The sequence below is a fragment of the Felis catus genome, chromosome B4, assembly GCF_018350175.1.
Source record: "Felis catus isolate Fca126 chromosome B4, F.catus_Fca126_mat1.0, whole genome shotgun sequence".
In the NCBI taxonomy this organism is placed as follows: Eukaryota; Metazoa; Chordata; class Mammalia; order Carnivora; family Felidae; genus Felis; species Felis catus.
Window position 1 is genome coordinate 28,023,812 of NC_058374.1, and position 18,339 is coordinate 28,042,150.

At 46.2% G+C, this 18,339-nt stretch overlaps 1 long non-coding RNA gene across 1 annotated transcript; it reads right to left on the minus strand.

Moving 5' to 3' along the window:
• Positions 1-11,392: 11,392 nt before the first annotated feature.
• Positions 11,393-18,329, minus strand: LOC123386490. The gene is made up of 2 exons (XR_006600403.1): positions 17,876-18,329; positions 11,393-11,954 (listed from the first exon to the last, which is right to left on the minus strand). It is a non-coding gene; the product is annotated as an uncharacterized LOC123386490 (long non-coding RNA).
• Positions 18,330-18,339: the final 10 nt, after the last annotated feature.

Consider the following 18,339-nt stretch of genomic DNA (forward strand, 5'->3'; position numbering starts at 1 on the left):
GTTGTCAATTTTATGTATGTAGACTTGTTCATAGTTTTTACTTTTTTGATTTCTGCAGGGTCTGTATTGATAATCTCTTTAATTCTTGAAGGATATTTCTGCTAGATATGGGATTCTAAGTTGACAATTTCTTTCCCTTCAGCGTTTGAAAACCTGTGCCATTTACTTCTGGCCCCAATAGTTTCTTGTGAGAAATATGCAGTATTAAAATCGTTTTCCCTTAGAGATAAAGGATATGAGATAAAACTCTCATGCTTTCAAGAGTTTCCCATTGTCTTTAATTTTCAAAGTTTCAATGTGTCTTGTGGATTTCCTTGGGTTTATCCTGTTTGGATTTCCTCATCTTCTTAAATCTGTAGGTCTGTATCTCCTGCCTAATTCAGGACATTTCGACTATTACTTCTTCAAATACATTTTCAGCCTTTTCCTCTTTCTCCTCTCCTTCCAGGCTTCCAATGACATGAATGCTCTATCTTTTATTATCCTCTCGTAAGTCCTTCAAGACCGATACATTTTTCCTATCTATTTTCTCTCTGTTGTTCAGATTGCATAGTTTCTACTCTCTCTTCAAGTTCATTGAAACTCTTCTTGTTCCCTTCCATTCTGCTCTTGAGCCCATCCATCGACTTTTTGAATTCTAGCTATTGTATTTTCTCCTTCTAAATTTTCGGGTTGTTTTTTCTTTATCTCTTCTATTTCTTGGCTGAGATTTTCTATTTCTTTGCTAGACTTTCTATTTTTTTTCATTGGCCCCAAGTGCATTTGCAATCACTTACTGAAGCATTTTTATGATGGCTTCTTTAAAATCTTTGTGAGATAATTCAGACATCTGTTTTCTTGGTGCTGCTGACTGCTGATTGCCTTTCCTCATTCAGACTGCGATCTTCCTAGTTCTGGATATGAGAAGTATCCAGGTTCTATTGAAACCTGGATTTTGGTTGCATTTTGTTATGAGTCTCTGAACCTTATTTAATCTTTCTATGCTAGCTGACCTTCTCTGATATGCCCCTGGCAGGCGAAGGGGCAGATGCTGCCTTGTTGTAGCCAGTTGGGAGCAGAAGTCCGGGTTCCCCGCTTGGCCTCTGTTGATACTGGAAGGCAGGTACTTCTCACGACTGCTGAGTGGGTGTAGGGGTTCTGCTCCCCCCGAGGGCTCCACTGATACCTTCCTGACTGGCAGGTGTTAGGAATCTCTCATTACTTCTCCCCATGGGGCTTCCACTGACGTCGTGGCTTCGTTACCTCTGAGGGGTAGTAACAGTGCCCACTCTCTCAAGCCTCCTCTGACACCTCCTCAGTGGGGGAGGGGAGAGGTACCACATTACTGCCGGGTGGGGGACGAGGAGGAAAAATCCAGGCTCCTCACTCAGACTTTGCCGACGCGGGTAGAAGTGTGGTCACAATCTTTTCTGTGGGTTTGGCCGTATTCAAGTGATTATTGGCTAAAAGCTTTCTGCCTTACAAGGCGGTCCATTTCTTGGTCCTTGGGCTGGAGACAGCAAGCGAGGTTGTGGCTTTAGTTTCGTTTGCACCTATTGCTATTTTCAGATTGCCAGGTTCTTCAGCCCCGGGTCTTGGAAATGTGAAGCGGCAGACGATCCAGAGAACTTACTGCTGTATTATCTCAGGTCCCCAGCCTGGATGCCTTCTTTCCACCTTCCAGGTGCTTCTTTTATTGGTTTTATATGTTATGCCCATATAACATTAACATTAAGTACAATTTTTAATTGTACTTAATGGAAAGAAGAAGGAAACATAAGGAATAAGGAAACTTCCCAGCAGCTTATCATGGTTTTTTGTAAAGCACATCTATTTCTCTCTCTTTTTTTTTTAAGTTTATTTATTTTGAGAGAGAGAGCGTGAGCAGGAAGGGGCAGAGAGAGGGGGAGAGAGAGAGAGAGACAGAGAGAGAGAGAGAGAGAGAATCCCAAGCAGGTTCCATGCTGTCAGCGCAGACCCCACCCCAGGGCTCAATTTTACGAGCCGTGAGATCGTAACCTGAACCAAGATCAAGAGTTGGTCGCTTAACTGACTGAGCCACCCAGGTGCCCCAGCTTACAATATATCTAACATAATATTTGATACATACAAACAAATATGTGCAAGTATATGTATATATGTTATCGAGCATAATAGCATGAACACTACATCTTTTATATGTTAAATATATAAACATGAGTTGGACTTTTTCCTAGAGAAAAATGAAAACCACACTGCCTCTTCCCAAACGAACTCCCTGGCTGACAATCTGCTAGACTTTCGTGTACTCTGAAATGTCCTTTGGTTCTTAGCACCTGCCGAGGATAGAATCTTGGCCCCGGGACCTAGTCAGCATATCTCTGCTGTTGTTGTGATGTAAAGCCCACCTTTCCTCTGTGCTGAAGTTTCCTGTCTCTCAGCCACATGTCAACACGCGGAGTGACACAGCCTTGCAGCTGGGAAGCTTGTGAAGCTGATGAGTCAGGATGACTAAAATAAACACCCTTCCTAGCTGAGGACTCCCCCAGTCACAGGCTACTTGGACCCACTCTCCACCCCACCCTGTGCCTTCTTCCTTAGTGTCCTTCTCCCGGATCCTTTCTCGTTCTCTGGGATAGCATGATGTAGCTGTCCGTTCATTTGTTGTCTGTATTAAGGCACATCAGCTATCTAGGAGAAACATCCCAACAGCTGTCTCATGCAAAAGGAATCAGAGCAGGCACACAAGGAAGGGAATAAACAAACAAGGCCGGGGACCCTGACCAGGAGACAGGATCTGAGAAGCAGCTGAAGATTACCTGGGAGGGCCCCAGGTCGGCCACCACACTCTCCGTCTTCGCCAGGGAGAGGTTTGATGGCACGTGGATTTTCCCTTCGCTCTCCTAGATTCTTTTCTCCTGGCAGCACTTGCCAAGCTTCAGGAAGTGACGGGGGACAGGAAGTGGACCTCACACTAGTATGGAGCGGATGAGAGGCCCCGAGATCCAGAGAACACCACATGGAGCCATTCCTTCCCTGGCAAGCAGTGTGAGCTTCCAGGCGCCCCAGCATGCCGGAAGGCTGCAGAGGCTGAGCAGCAGGGGCTGTGTGTTCTGTCTACAGGACACTGTTTGGGCTGATTCTGGGAGAAGATCTAAACAAGGCTCACAAAGAACAAAGGGCTGCAGCTGTAATATCTTACCTCCTGAGAAACACACCAGCTGGGTCGTGCCTCTGAGGCTCTGTGCTGCTCCCTGCTTCTTCCGTTTCTCTGGCGTGGGAACTAGGGGGAAAACACATGGGGCTTGCGGTCGGAGGAGCCCAGTTCTGGTGCAATGCCTTAGCCATGTGATGTTGACCTGATCACTTTTGTCTCTGAGCCTCAGTTTTCTCATGGATGAAAAAGAACAATGGGTAAGGACACTTACTCTACAGACGACTGTTCAGTGCCTGATATAAAGGAATTAACTATAATGTTGCTGGGTGTGACCATGGCATCGTGAAAATCATATTGTCATCTTGGATTTGCTCTAGAATGCTCCCACGACAAATGAAAGGAAGGGAGGTGGAAGACAGACCGATGGGACAGGAATCGCAGAATGTTGCGATTGCTGAAGGAGCGTGCGGGGTTTGGGGTCGATTACAGTCTGCTCTCCACCTATGTGCTTGAACTTCTGCACAGTTAAAAATTGAAAGAGTCATATGCAGCTGACATTCTAATCGGGCCAACGAGGTAGCGGATAGATGCATCCTTGGGAAACAGTGTCTCACTATGGAAGAAGGTGTTTCCACCTGGAACTCTAACTGTGTGAATAACCGCGTGAGGGTGCACCTCTCTTACCGATTGGGTTTGGCTGTAAGAGCTGCAACACGTCAGGGCAGCAAACCCATGGAGGGGCCATACTCACCTCCCCTGTCGCTAGCTGTCCAAGTGAAGGAAAGATCAAGAGCCTCTTGTGGGGCAGAAGGTGGAGTGGCGTGCCCATTCCAAACTGCTGTTAACTGCCTCTCACTCTTTTCCTGCTACAAGTTCATTGTCACCTGTCATTTCCTCTTGGATCTTTGCCTCCTCCGCTTGGGGGAGGTTTTTCCCGTTTCCTCCTCTTCTGGATTCTCCTTGCTCTTGTCCTCAGATTTAAAAAGAGGCAGTGCAAGGGGACAAATAAGATATTCAGACACAGAACGCTGAATCAGCCCAACGGTGGGGGTCCAGGCCAGACAGCCCATATGAGGCAGAGACTCCTGGGCTGCTGTCAGGCCGTCGACAGGTTGGATGCCGTCCCTGTTTCTAAGCTCTGGGACAGCACCATGTTGGGCGCAAAGATGATAAAGCCTGATTCCAATGTCCCAAGGAACTCACGTCTAGTGGTGGGAAAAGGCAGATATGCAGATGGTTATGAAATGAATTAACTTTCAGATGTATGTATAGAGAATTGATGGGATCTCAGAGAAGAAGTGTTAACTTGACCTCTGGTCATTTAGATGGTGGGCAGGGTGGGGAGCTGTGTAGTGATGAGGGCAGCTTCCCAGAAGGGTGACCCCTGAGCTCAATGTTGAAGGACGAGGAGGTGTCAGGAAGAAGGAATCACAAGCCCTCCTCTTGGGAGAATTCTAGATCAAATCATAAATCCCGGCATCAGATGCAAGAGAACTAATGCGTTTGCTTCATCTAGCTAACACTTTTAGCGAGAGCTTGTTAACAAGTGACAAATGATTATGTATTTTTAGAATTTTTTTTAAAGTTAATTAATTTATATCGAGAAAGAAAGCGTAAGCGGGGGAGAGGGGAGAGAGAGGGAGAGACAGAGACAGAGAGAGAGAGAGAGAGAGAGAGAGAATCCCAAGCAGGCTCTACACTGTCAGCATGGAGCCCAATGCAGGGCTCGAACTCATGAACCACGAGATCATGACCTGAGCCAACACCAAAAGTCAGAAGCTCAACCAACTGAGCCACCCAGGTGCCCCAGAACAAGTGACAAATGATTGTAAACCACAAAGGGGCCCAGGTAAGTTTGCACAAAAAGGAAAGAATGAATATTTTGCATACCGATCAGGAAGGAATTGGCTAGCCCTCAGACCATACCCTGGCTGGGTTGCTGACCCATACCAGTCCTCCAGGACAAAGGCTATTTTCAAACATATTTGGTTCTTTTTGTTACTCTCTTCCACTAACAGGAAACCATTTGTTTTCTACATCCAATTTAGTGCCCAGCACTCCTATTTCCTGTGTTTATTTTGGGCGGTTGAGTCTGATGTTTCTCTTCGTTATAATTATCTTCGACAGTGGAGTCTATTATCTTCTCCACATTATCAATGCTACTATATTCTTCATAAGTTTTCTAAACGACAAGCAGAACAGAGTCATTAAAACTATTAACACTTAAAAGCAAAATACAGTCTTACAGAGTCATTAAAACTATTAACACTTAAAAGCAAAATACGGTCTTATTTTGGTATTACATCCCTTGGGGCATGGTGTGCTCACGCAGTAGATGCCTTTGCTTCCTGTTCCCGAGAAGCCTGTCCTTAGACTTCCTCTCTGTCTATGCCGGCCCAGGGTGGTCTCCTCTACTCTCCTGACTTCCATCTTTGTCAATGTCTCCCAGTGATGGGCCCTCAGCTTCCACCTCTCTCCTGAGCTCCAGGCGTACCCGTCCAGCTGATATTGGATATCTCCATTCAGATATTCCAGGGGCTGCCCAAACTTATATTTGCCACCTCAAACTTTCTCCATTTCCTGTATTTTCCAGGACCAGCTGGTCAGCCCCCCTGCAAGACACATGGAAGCCATGCCGTGACACTCCCCCTGCAGCTGCCCCCCTTGCCCCCTTCCAGTCCCTCACCCAGCGTTGCCCATATGCTTCAGAATGGAGTGACTGTCCCCCAGGGAAAGACGTCTCTTACTTCTACTTCCTGCCACTCATCCCTCGCGTCTTGAATTAATCGCTGCCGCTGCTTCCAAAACAATTCCTTAAAACTTTTATATTACTCTCATGCTTTAAATAAACCCGTTGGATGGGCGCCTGGGTGGCGCAGTCGGTTAAGCGTCCGACTTCAGCCAGGTCACGATCTCGCGGTCCGGGAGTTCGAGCCCCGCGTCGGGCTCTGGGCTGATGGCTCGGAGCCTGGAGCCTGTTTCCGATTCTGTGTCTCCCTCTCTCTCTGCCCCTCCCCCGTTCATGCTCTGTCTCTCTCTGTCCCAAAAATAAATAAATAAATAAATAAATAAATAAACGTTGAAAAAAATAAATAAACCCGTTGGCTTTCCACCGCTTCAAGGTGAATCCAAATTCTTTACCACTAGGTAAGGCTTTTCACACACAGGCACCAATCCATCTCTCTGGGTTCGTGTCCCACCTTCCCCCCTGAAAAGTAAATACCACCCTCCTTTTCAACTCTCAAACGTTCTCTGAGCAGCTCTGTTCTTTCTGACCCTCAGCCATGACACATGTGTCTCACGCTTCCTTCCTGGAATGCGCTATTCTTCTCAGTTGTGTCCCTTGTAAGAGGAAACAAAATACATCAGGTAACCCCCAGGACTCCTGCCTGTTTAACTCTTTCATTATTCGTAAATACAAGTATTTCCTGAACATCTACGGTGTCAGCCATAGTTCCAGGCAGCAGCTGTTACCAGGACAGAAAATCCCTGCCCTCGTGGAGCTTAGGTTCTAGCTGGGGGCGAGGCAAAAAATGAGCAAAAAGAAAAGTAACGGGTTGGACTGTGATGCGGGCTGTGCCGCAGGAGAGGCAGAGGTGAGCAGTTCTATCATTTCTCCCCTTGTCGCAGAGTGGGGACAGGTTGTATTTTCCTATTTGTACTAGTTTCCTAGGGCCACCATAGCAAAGTGCCCCAAATTTGGGCGGCTTTAAAAAACAAAATTCGATTCTCTCACAGTTCTGGAGGCTGGAAGTCCAAAATCAAGGTGCCAATCAATCCTATGGAGGATTCTTCCTTACCTCTTTCAGTTTTTGGTGGCCCCAGGCACCCGTTGGCTTGTGGAGGGTGACATCACTTCAATCTCGACCTTTGCCTTCATATGGCTTTTTCCCTCTTCGTCCCTCTGTGCCCTCCCCTCTTCTTATAAGGACATCAATCATCGGATTTAGGAATCCATTTCATCTTGGCATCTTTAGCCAAGTACATCTGCAAAGACACGACTCCAAATAACGTCCCAGTCTGAGGCTCCAGGTGGCCACAAATTTGGGGGACACCGTTCAACCCACTGTTCTGTCTAAACAGTGAGTGAGGAGTGGCTTATTCTTACCTCTACAAAGGCAGTATGGAACATAAAAGGAACTTAAGCATAACCATGACTTTGAAATGAAATTCTTCGCTGCCTGTTTAGACTTTTTTCTCTGGGTTCCAAAGTAAAGCAGTCAGCTGTCATTGCAAAGGCTAGGGGCTGTCCAAGACCCGCGGTGATGCTGGTGTCAGTCCAAAGACTCCCTCATCAGGCAGGAGCTGTTTTGTCTTCTCCCAACAACATTTTTGACCAGGGAGGTAAAAGGGAAGGTAGAAACAGCTCAATAGTTCTGAGTGGCCGGTCGAACACCGGCGCATGATTTTGGAAAGGCTGAGTTGTTCCTCTTCCTTCAGCATTGCTGGGACATCTGTCACAACATCAGCCCTTTTCAGAAGCCATTACACAAGAGGGTTTGTGGTGATCACAAGCGGATTTTTTACATTTTATCTCTCCCATTTTCACTCCAAACATGAGTTAGAACATACCTTAGCTAGAAACTGCTAACTGAGCACAGTAATTGAGCACAGCGTTGTATTTATATGCCTTATCTTCTTTAATCCTCACAACAAACGTATCAAGTAGGTATTATTAATATTCCCATTTAATAGGTGGGAAAAAATACTGCGGCTCAGAGAGGAGTTCATGTGATCATTCCCACCAATGGCTGTGCAAGCATTGAAGGGTCACCGCGGTTGTTGATTTACAAATTGATGACATATGGGTAGTGGTTCTTTAGAGGAAGTACTTCTATTTCAAAGCATTTGTTTACTTCATATTCTTCAAATTTAGAGTTTCTGCCACACCTCTTTTCAACTTAGCAGAGCTCATGACAGTGTTTATCACTGTTGCGCTGGTTTCTGAGCACGTATTTACTTAATTGGTGACTTTTACACATTTTTTGAGTATTTGTTTGCTTAAAGGTTTAAAAGTTTTGTTTTGTTTTGTTTTGTTTTAAATGTAAACAGGCTTGAACAATGTGCAAGACTATGAAGAACTGTAGAGGAAATGCCCATGAAATAGCAGAGGAGAGATAAGATAGAGACCCAAACCAGCAGAGAACAAGGAAGCATGAAAAGAAAAATCAAAAAAGAGGCAAGGGGAACAGAAGGATACGAAATGACCACACCCAAGTTCCCGGTGAGAACAGCCAATCAGCAATCGCCAGCCGGGAAGAGCCCCTGCTTAGGGAACGTGGACTCTAAATGTGAGATCACAGTGTGAGACACTAAGAACAGAGATGAGCAAGTTGCAGACACTCATTAGGGGCCATCGTGACGGAAAGGTCTTACCCACCCCGGGTTTGAGAACATCTGAGAGCTGTTTAATGCATCGAGCAACCAAAACTACTATGGCAATCACGCTCTGAAGTCTCCTTAGTACTGACTTTCCCGTTGGAGACACAACTCTGGTCCTTGAATTCTTTCAATGTTTTATCTGAGAAAAACGTGAGTGTTTATTGTACTTGCGACAAAACACACGAACATAAATTAGGTGCATTGGTGCTTTGTTAATACCTGCTGGACCATCCTATGCTCATGTATCGTACTCAGGGGTTTTATACCTGCCCTTGACCAGGATGCCTTGAACTTTGGGGTGATGCCTACTGGCACTCAGGTTGAGAGTCCTCTGCCAACGTGTCTGCTGTAAGTCTGCTTCCCTCCTTAGTTAAATTTAGTTACCCTGATTGAATAATCTCCCACCTTGACAATTCAAATAACGGGCAAGATTAACTTGGTAAGGTATTTTTTTGTGTGTGAGAATCTTCCTGATACAGAAAAAATAGCATAAATTTTCTGAAACCAAAGCTTTCTGATTTTAGCTACCTACCTAGTAATCTATTTTTTTTTTTCAAGTTTCATCCTGCAAAGAAGAAAGCATTCTACTCGATAGGCTGCACGACAATGCATCTAAGGTGGTTTAAAAATAAAGCGTCCCCTTCACAAAGAAAGGGACGTTTTGTTAGCAGTATTATGCATTTTAAAACATGTGAAACCACCGTAATATCTGAAGGCGTGTGCTGAGTCATCTCATCCTGAGAGGTGACAAGGTAGCTTGTCACCTGTAGCAGATCACCCGTAGTGCCTTTGCAGGTGCCCTGCCCATACCTCCCTGGAGTGCAAAGGCCTGACCTGTAGCTGCCAGCATCTGCTGTTTGCTTGAGCGATTTTTCCTCTTCTCCCACAAAGCCAGGCTGCAAGTTCTGGAGACTTAACACCCCTGGGAACCCTCAACCAACCACCGATAGGAGTTGGTACCTAAACACCCCAGCTCCCTCACCCCTGGGTCCAATTACTCTGAGGACTGTGTCTTGCACGGACTCCGAGAGTCCCCAGCGGCATTATGTCCAGCTACTAACGGTGATGACCCTCCTGATAACACATGCTTCCCCTCTTCTCTCACTTCCCTCTATTTCATTGGTCTCTCCTTCACCTCCTAAACACACTACTGGTCCTCACATCCTTATATTTCGGGTCAGCTTCTGGAGGAACCCAAACTGAGATGGTGCAATATTTCAGGTAGTTCATATTTAAGCTGAAATCTAAAAACTTCCAGTTCTTATAAACCTGTAGACCTAAGTGATTTTCAATAGCCTCAATTTTGGGCAGAATTCTCAACTCAAACGGTCACGCACGGCTCTTAACTCAAATTTAACTGTGTCTGTTGAAACATTTCGATGTTTTCTTACTGATCGATTCCTTCATTAAGTATCTCAGGGCACGGAAAACTATCATCATACTTGACATCTTAACTGGTACTGTACCAACCAATAGGTCAGAAAAAATTCTGCATATAATTAAGTGGCTTGGAGTTAGTAGGAAATTATAATGACTGCATGGGACACAGCTCTTTGGAGTTTGGTTCACCTCTTTCTCTTTCTCTCCCCCTTCTCCCTGCTCGTCCCTTTCCCCTCCCTCCCCTCCCCCTCTCTCTGTTAGAACCAAGTCCTTCTTCCTTCAGACTTGTACAAAATACCACATCACAGGGCCTGGGATCTGCCTTCTAGAATGGCCACTGACACATGGGAAAGTGTAGGGCATCAGCTTCTAGTGGATGAGAAGAGGAGATAGGAGGGAGCTGGGCAGACAATCCCCTTCCCTGCCTCTCTTCTGTGGCCCACTCTAGGGTGTGGTTCCTTTGCAGACCCTTCTAGAGAAGTCCAGAGTGCTGGTGAGCAGGCCCTGGGGTGCCCACTCTCTCTGGCTTGCCGTGCAATGCCCCACATGACTGCTCTGCGTGCTTAACTGCGTTACGTCCCTTCTGTCTCACCTCCCAAAGCTTTGAGTTTGCACCTCACACATGCGTGTCAACAACTTAATAATTCTGCCGTAGACTCTGCCTTCTAGAAGACCCAAAGGCTGTGGTGATGATCCAACCCCTTTGCGTGTTTTTTTTCCCACGTCTGCTTTAGGCATGTTTTGTGTCCAGAATTAACTCCTATCATGCCCACTACTAGCTTCTGCACTTTTTCATTTGAATTCTATGTTTATTGGGTTTGAAGTGTGGTTGGAAGGTACTTTAAACACTTCAAGAAGGTTTACAGTGATTCTGATTTTTAAAAGCCTGGATTCCTTCGGCCAAGGGTTGTCTAGGAAGTTCAAATCCAGACCACTTTACCAGCTGACTATTGACAAACGCTTGGATGTTTGTGGATTCAACCGGAATCTGTTTGGGGGCTTCAGTTTCTAATGTAAAGTGAGAAGAGAAATGATCGAATTGACTGTGAGAACCTCATATTACTGTTGTGAGGCTTACGTGACTTCAATAGCACTTAAAATATATAAAAACTGATTTACACACACACACACACACACACACACACACACACACACACACGGGGGGTTGTTACCGGCATCGTGAAAAATGTGGCATAACTGTTTGCAAATGCAGAGTAAATCTTTAACATCTCATTATCAAGTCTCAGCAGCATAACAAGATGTCAGAAAGGTAGGTCAAGGAACATATTTGAAAACAATCTTCTTTGATCCTGTAGATGATTTTTGCCCTGCTTTTTTGACAGCATTCTAATTGAGGGTGGTAACACCGTAATCGCCCCTACCCATCTGGTCATCCGGCTGATCTAGCCCCTCTCTCCTCTTGCCCAGGCACCTTTATTCTCCACTCATGCCCTTACTACTTGTTTGGAATTAAATTATACCTCGTTTCGTGAAATGATGGTCGATAGCAGGCGATAGGTTTTACTCGTTTCTTTAATAAAAAATTCAGCTGTTGCCAATCCTGTGCTGTCTTTCCTTGTTTTAATGAATATTTGATTAGGCGTTAATGTCTGGGCATCACAGTTCTGGCTTTCTTCTTCAAACGGTGCCTCGGGTACTGGTTTCTCCTGCTGTCAACCTGTTTGGCTGCCCACACAGTTCAGGTTTGTTAGCTTTGTGATAAGCAAGCTTCCCGCAGCTGGTTAAAGATTCATCTCGTGGTGAGAGGCACCGTGTGAATTCCTGCCTCTCAGAATGAGTCTCTCGCCAAGGAACGTGTCTGCCTTCAAACTCCAATGATTTGAACCATTCTAATACAAGGCCTTCTTACCCCAAAGCTCGCTCTAGAGCTTGTCTGTGCCTGAAAGACCTGCGATTGGAGTTCTTCCCTTGGATTAAATTGTTCTGGCTCATGGAGTCCAAGTATAAGACACAGGAACAACGCAATGTTTAACCTACTTCTTAAAGCTTTGAGATGACCTTGCGTTCTGAGCAATGAGAAGTTAGGGTGATTGAGCACTGATGAAGAGGTTCCACCCTGAAAGTGAATAAAATTTGACATTTGACCCTCACACAATCCTGTTTTCTGCACGGTGATGTGGAAGGGAGGAGAGAAGCTAGTCTTGTATTCTGCACCAAAGGCGGATGGAAGGAAGAGAAAGTTCTATAAAGGGAAACAGGCCTGGATGGTGATCTCTAGAATTTCAGGGGCCTGGAGATGCTCTTGACTCAGGAAGGTGTCCTCTCGGTTCAGCCTCAGGGGCTGGGCTGCCCTCAACAAGATTGTTCTCAACTCCCAAAGGGGCACAAGAGGCCTCCTCCCTTCCCAAGGAAAGAGTCTTGCCCTGCCTACTGTGTGCTATCACACAAAAGCCACCAAAGGTGTGCCAGTCTCTGCATCCATAAGCCCTTCTTCCCTCCCCAACTTGTTACTTAGTAAATAGTCAAGCTTACGGAAAAGTTGTAAAAAAAAAAAAAAAAAAAAAGTAGTATAAAAACACACAGACACCCAGATCGCCTCCCGGCACATTCAACCCGGCACAACCCTCCCCCTAGATTCAATAGTTAACACGTCTGCCACATTACTCTCTCTCACTCGTGTTCTCTCTCATGACCGGAAAATTGCCTGCACATGTCATAGTGCCTTCCTCCTAATTACTCGGGCAGATACTCCCTGGGAACAAGAACGTGATCCTGGTAACCACAGTGGCTTCATGGTGCCCAGAAAAATCAACAGGAGTTCCATAGTGTCACCTAAGAATCTGTCACTGCTTCCGTGTCTCCAGTTGTCCCCAAAAGTCCTTTATGGTTGTTCTCCTTTCCTTTTTTGAATGAGGATCTAATGGAGGTTGGCACCTTGCTTTGGCGTTTTATGTCTCGAGCCCCTTTCCACCTAGGACGGTCTCCCATTTCTCCCTAGAATGTTGACGTTTTAAAAAATCCAGGCCATTTCTCCTGCAAAGTGTTTCACCTTCGAGAAATACCCACTGTGTGATGTTCTTGACCTTCCCTGTCCTCTATATTTTCTACAGACTGTAAGTTGGGTCTGAGGCATAAGGTAACCTTCAACGGTATTAAACCTTCAATGGTACTGAACCTTTTCCCTCTGTGAAACAGTTTGCCTCAGTCACATTCCCAGATTACATAACTCCTTTGAATTTATGATTTGTTATTTAACCAGGACGTGCATGGAAGTTATCTCTGTCTTTTACTGCCTCTGGGAGCAGATCAGCTCTGCACCAGATGGAAGGCACCCCATTAGAAATAAATGATCTTGTGACTGGAGTACCCGGTACAAATCACTGAAAAGCATCGTTGATTTCTGCCTCTTGTCCCTCATCACATGAACGCAATTAACTGGGGCTTGGAAGCGAAGGGGAATATTAGATCCTGGAGGAAAGTCTCAGTCTTCACCTCAACCTGATCCCACCCAATGAGCAGGGCATTCCCTGCACCCGCTCCCACTCAGTTTCCACATCTGGACACCATTTATTCCGAGCTGCTTGGCGAGTGTAGCTGTCCTGAGTCCCCAACCACATTCGGTGGGCAATGTAGGAGAAATAGCAGTCGTGCGCGGTGCTGGAACTCTGCGATACTACTCGACTGAGTCTCGGCACTTTTCCTTGTCAGTCCTGCTGCTAAAAAATTGAATATTCGCATGAAAAGTGAGTGGGGCAGTAAACCAGACAAAGTAGGTCAAGAAAGGCAAAGGGGAGGGGAGAAAAATGATTTCTGATGAATTCTGGAGTTACCAATTCAGTATCACTCAGATCTGAAAATGGAATGTGGGTTTTCTGTGTCAGGACAGTCAGAGTCTCACCAGCCAGGTGTAATAACAGCAGCCAAAGTTTATTGAACGGGTACTTTAGGCCAAGCACTTAAGAATATGAGTGTGTGATTATCCCACTTGAATAGCCTATGAGTTAGGTATGATACGGTATCATCTATTAGGTATTGTCATTGGTTAGGTATCATCTGTACATTTGAGGCACAGAGAGGTTAAAAAGTTTCTCTAAACCACACAGCAATGAATTAGCTGAGCTGAGATCCAGACCCCAGCACATGAGTTTCATGAGCCTGACCATTAACCACTACGCTATGATTTTTTCTTTTCTTTTTTTATGCTTATTTCTTTTTGAGGGAGTGTGCATGGGAGTGGAGAAGGGGCAGAGGGGGTGGGTGGAGAGAGGATCTGAAGCAGGCTCTGAGCTGACAGCACAGAGCCCGATGTGGGGCTCAAAGTCACGAACTGTGAGATCATGACCTGAGCTGGAGTCAGATGCTTAACTGACTGAGCCACACAGACGCCCTTGCTGTGATTTTTCTATGTGGCCTGAGAAAAGCATCTGGGAAGGAAGAGGCTTGCTGAGCCACTATGTACACAAGACACACAAAGGACCTCAAACGTGCCTGTTGTTTGGTGCCCTGACATGAGGGACCCCCTGTAAACGGCCCAGGTACAGCTGGAGGCATGTGGGCGAGCCAGTCCACTGTGGACCAATCGTGTCACATCAAAGGCAGCAAGTGTGGCCTCCAGCGATGACCCAGGGACGTGTCAAGCCGTTGGAAATCGGTGCTCAGACTGACAGGTTCATCCTCCTCCCCACTTACTCCTTCCCCTAGATCTGCTCCCTCTACAACCTGCTCCGGTACCCAGTAGGATCACTCCAGGGGCAGGTACAGTGAGATACGGCAAATGAGCTGAATGTTAATCCACGCCTTATTTATGAAACTCCAAACTGCTCGGACCCCTGCCAGCCCCCAAAAAGGGAAAACAAAGGGCTGTTTTAGGCGCACACGCAGCAGACGACACTGGCTTTGTCCAGGCGCCGAGGCCAGGTCAGTCCTGGAAGCAGAGTGGCCCAGCTGTCCATGACATCCATGCGATCAGCCCCAGGGCGGACTGATTGAGAGGGCAGCAGGTCGGAGCTGCGTCTGGACACTGGCGTCAGCGCTTCCTCAGCAACACATTCGTTTATAAATAACCCATCTCTTACCCCCTGCCTTTGTGGGATCCTCCCAAAAGCTACCTCTTCCGCGAAAATCTCTGGACAGTGGAAATAATCAGGTGAAAGGACACAAAATATTGCTGAAAACCAACAAATCACTCCTTGTGCCCTTGTCATTATCTCTGCATGACATCCTTTGCATTCTTTTTGATCGAGGACTGAAATGGGGACACTTATGGAGGAAATGCAAATTGAAACAAAAAGACACTTTGTGTTTGCGTGTGTGTGTTTGTTTTTTGTCTTGTTGTTTTTTTTTTTACATATCAGATTGGCAATGACTTAAGAGTTTTAGAAAACCCCGAATAGGTGAGGATGTAGGGAAATAATCCCTTTCACACATTGTTAGTCAAAAATAAAGACCTCTATGGAGGACACGGTAATATCACAAGTTATAAAACTTGTAAAACAAGTTTTATGCACATATCCCTTGACCTGGCAACTCCACTTCTAGGAATTTATCCTACAGATATCTTGCCCAAGTGTGCAAAAGTGTACAAATAAAAAATGTTCACCGCAACATTGTAATTAAAAACAAATCTGGATATAACTTAAATGTCCATCGACTGACATATAATCTATATCTGTAAAATAATACTATGTAACTATTAAAAGAATAAAGCAAGGCTGTATGTGTTAAAATATGTCAAGTCATATTATTAAATATGTAAAAAAATAATCATTTAAAAAGCAAATTTCATAAGAGTATATACAAATGGTAAAATATGTATTTTCAATGTTTGTGCATGCATGGAAAACTCTGGAAGGATATGTAAGAAATTGTTAACAGTGGTTATCTTTAGGTAGTGGGGCTGGGTGAAGGAAAAATTCTAATTTTTCGTCTTTTATATCCTTCTGCACTGTTGAAGTTTTTTATTTTTTCATTTTTATTTATTTATTTTAGAATTTTTTTAATGTTTATTTTTATTTTGAGAGAGAGAGAACATGAGCAGGGGAGGGGCAGAGAGAGAGGGAGGGAGAGTGAGAAAGAATCCAAAGCAGGCTCCATGCTGCCAACGCAGAGCCTGACGTAGGACTTGAACCCACAAACCATGAGATCATGACCTGAGCTGAAATCAAGTCAGACGCTTAACCAACTGAGCCACCCAGGTGCCCTTACTGTTGAAGTTTTTAAATTTTTTTTTTCAACGTTTATTTATTTTGGGGACAGAGAGACAGAGCATGAACGGGGGAGGGGCAGAGAGAGAGGGAGACACAGAATCGGAAACAGGCTCCAGGCTCTGAGCCATCAGCCCAGAGCCCGACGCGGGGCTCGAACTCACGGAGCGCGAGATCGTGACCTGGCTGAAGTCGGACGCTTAACCAACTGCGCCACCCAGGTGCCCCACTGTTGAAGTTTTTAAATGGGCATGTACAGGGACACCTAGGTGGCTCAGTTGGTTAAGCGTCTGACTTTGGCTCAGGTCACGATATCACGGTTCGTGAGTTCAAGTCTCACACCGGGCTCTGTGCTGACAGACAGCTCGGAGCCTGGAGCCTGCTTTGGATTCTGTGTTTCCCTCTCTCTCTGCCCCTCCCTCACTCATGCTCTATCTGTCTCTCTCTCTCTCTCTCTCTCTCTCTCTCTCTCAAAAATAAATCATAAACATTAAACAATTTTTCAAAAAACAAATGGACATGTACTACATGTATAATTTTTTTAATTGGCTTCCATTTTTTAGAAATAGTGACACTGAAAATTCCTGGATCATACTCAGAATTTCCACACTCCTCTTTCCGATAGAACATACAAACCACAAACTCCCTCCACCCAAGGCTGAAAGAAAGCAGTCACAAAAAAGGGAAAGGAACATAAGCCACGTTATCCACGAGGGTCTGTTTTCCTACTGTCCACAAAAATCCTTCCGGTTTTTCTATTCATTGCAGAGAGTTCTGCCATCCATTTAGGGTCACCACCCCACCGCCCCACTACCACTGCCCCATCCCCATCCCACCATCCCATTTCACCACCCCCCCACCACCAACATACAACCCCCACCACCACCATCACCACCACCCTACCACACAACCACCACCACCACCATCACCACCATCACCACCCCCACCACCCCACCCCCACCACCCCCCGGACCACCCCCCACCACACCCACCCACCACCACTACCACCACCATCACCACCATCACCACCATCACCACCACCATCACCATCATCACCCCCATCACCCCCATCACCCCCACCACCACCCCCCACCACTACTACCACCACCATCACCACCATCACCATCACCACCCCCCACCACCCCCTACCACCACTACCACCACCATCACCACCATCACCACCATCACCACACCCCCCACCTCCCCCACCCCCCCACCTCCCCCACCCCCACCACCCCCCCACCACACCCACCCACCACCACTACCACCACCATCACCACAATCACCACCGTCACCATCATCACCCCCCCACCACCCCCCAACACCACTACCACCACCATCACCACCATCACCACCATCACCACCCCCCACCCCCCCATCCCCCCACCCCCACCCCCCACCCCCACCACCCCCCCACCACCACCATCACCCCACCCCCCCACCACCATCACCCCACCCCCCCATCACTACCACCATCACCATCACCATCACCACCCCTCCACCTCCCCCATCCCCACCCCCCACCACCACCACCCCACCACACCCACCCACCACCACTACCACCACCATCACCACCATCACCACCATCACCACCACCATCACCACCACCACCCCATCAGCACAAAAACCTGTCTTCCTTACCATAATAAATAGCATTGCCATCGATTTAATTATTCAAGCCAAAAATCCAGATTCATTTCCATAGCCGAGATAATATTGAAAGTTTCAGCATATCCCATTTCATTTTTGAACTCAAAATAACACAGAAAGATTATTTTTCTCGCTTCCCTTGCAGCCAAGTAGGGACCATGGAATATGGGTGGAAACTACTTACTGTTCTTGCTTCTCCTGTGCTGCCCCAGAGGCCACACAAACGTTGTGTTCTAAGTGGTAAAGCCACAGGATGAAGGAGGCTCTGTCTACCTGGGTCCCTGAAAGAGTGTGTGAAACAGAGTGCCCCTCCCTGTACTACCTACCAACCAATGTTTGGAGACATAATGTGAGCTAGAAATGAACTTTTGTTGTATTAAGCCAATGAGATCTGGGGCATGATTACTACATGCTAGCCCAGCATTAAGTATCTTAATATATTGTCTTTTCCTCACCCCAGGCATTTGACTAATTCACAGTCCTACAGACTAAAACATATCGTGAATGTGCCCAGCCTCCAACAGCCCCATTACACCACCATGGCATGCCACAGGCTCTTTATGACCCGCCTATGAACAGCAATGGAATCTTCATTGTCATATAGTCCCAGCTTGGGGGATATCAATGTCTAAAATTCCATTTTACAGC